This window comes from Dipodomys spectabilis, unplaced genomic scaffold (assembly GCF_019054845.1).
Source record: "Dipodomys spectabilis isolate Male_0828 unplaced genomic scaffold, ASM1905484v1 ptg000095l, whole genome shotgun sequence".
Lineage (NCBI taxonomy): Eukaryota > Metazoa > Chordata > Mammalia > Rodentia > Heteromyidae > Dipodomys > Dipodomys spectabilis.
Window position 1 is genome coordinate 43,569,146 of NW_024870772.1, and position 1,787 is coordinate 43,570,932.

The 1,787-nt window shown below is 42.0% G+C and overlaps 1 pseudogene; it reads right to left on the minus strand.

The window, feature by feature from the left end:
- Positions 1-1,286: 1,286 nt before the first annotated feature.
- Positions 1,287-1,562, minus strand: LOC122112817 (annotated as a pseudogene).
- Between the last annotated feature and the right edge of the window lie 225 nt (positions 1,563-1,787).

A 1,787-nucleotide genomic window follows, 5' to 3' on the forward strand; every position in this document is an offset into this window, starting at 1 on the left:
CCCAAATAATGTTTGACCAAATCTATGGGCAACTCATGGTCCAGTTAAGTGGACCTATATAATGAACTGTAATAACATCCATAAAGAATATAAGAACATGTAAGTTACAATTCAACTTTCACATAGATGTATGTGTATTACTTGATGAATATGATTATGTTTTTAGAGAAAATTGGGTATTATCTCAGAGTTATATTAATCTCTACATCTCCTGATCACCTTTCTTCCATGTCACTTAACTCTGAGGGTATATTCTTTTTTTGGGGGGGGGGTCCGGTCGTGGGCCTGAACTCTGGGCCTGGGCGCTGTCCCTCAGCTCTTCAGCTCAAGGCCAGTGCTCTACCACTTGAGCCACAGCGCCACTTCTGGCTTTTTTTTTTTCTTTTTGCTTATGGGGTCCTGATGAATCAAACCCAGGGCCTCAGGCATGCAAGGCAAACACTCTACCACTGAGCCACCTTCCCAGCCTATGAGGGTATATTCTTTATAGTGCTTTTTTGTTGTCATAGAAAATGATATGACAGGGAAGATGGCTCAGTGGTAGAGCGCTTGCCTTGCATGCCTGAGGCCCTGGGTTCGATTCCTCAGCACTACATAAGCAAAAAGGGAAAAAAAAGCCGGAAGTGGCGCTGTGGCTCAAGTGGTAGAGTGCTGGCCTTGAGCTGAAGAGCTGAGGGACAGTGTTCAGGCCCAGAGTTCGGGCCCCACGACCAGACCCCCCCCACCAAAAAAAAAAAAAAAAGAGAAAATGATACGACAGCACTTTCTTTGTTCTATGAAAAAAAATGATGTCCTTTTTTTCCCCTTCTTTGTAGGATTTGCATCTACTCAGTGAAATCTCTACTAGTTCTGTCTACTTCATGAAAGACAATTCAGCCAGAGATTCTGCTTGAATGATACCTTAAACAAATCTTGTTTGTTTGTTTTTTTCCTCTATTAGCTCCATCCAACCTAAGTTGTCTCAGAAAAAAAATCCACTAAGTCAGACTCAACATGGTTCCTCTTCATGATTTCTCTTCATTTGAAAATGTTTTTTCTTTCGTGTTTTATTTTTTCTTCTTCTGTCGGTTGTGGGGCTTGAACTCTGGGTCTGGGCGCTGTCCCTGAGCTCTTCAGCTCAAGGCAAGCACTCTACCTCTTGAGCCACAGAGCCACTTCTGGTTTTCTTTTCTTTTTTTGGTTTTAAGGTTTCACATATTTATTACTGTGCCTATTTTCAAAGTAACCAAAGGAAAATCAGTTAAAAAAAATCCCAACTGTCAGTCCAGGCTATGTTTCAGCTTGACTGGTTATATTGATGTTTCAGCTTGACTGGTTCATGGTAGAGCATAAATATGTGGGCACCTGATGCAATTCCTTACAGACCCAGCTTGGCTCTCCTCCAGTGTCTTCTCTTGAAATTGTACCTGATTTTGTTATCAGTTTTCATCTAAATCCACTGGGGAATGGGACGATTTTGCTTTGGTTTCTTGGCCAGAAACCACTTGATTCTTAAAGTCTTTTGAGAAGACATGGTGAGAAGCTCAGACAGGCACAGTAACCACAATGGCGAACAAAAGCTGAAGAGCACTTCTGGTTTTCTAGTGCTTACTTGGAGATAAGAGTCTTACAGGCTTTCCTTGCCTAGGCTGGCTTTGAACTGTGATCCTCAGATCTCAGCCTTCTGAGTAGCTAGGATTACAGATGTGAGCCACCGGTGCCCAGTCACTGAGAATCTTACTGAGAAAAAAAAAAAACTTTCAACAAATTTGAGCTCAACAAATTGTAGCCCAATGGTTTGAAGTTAC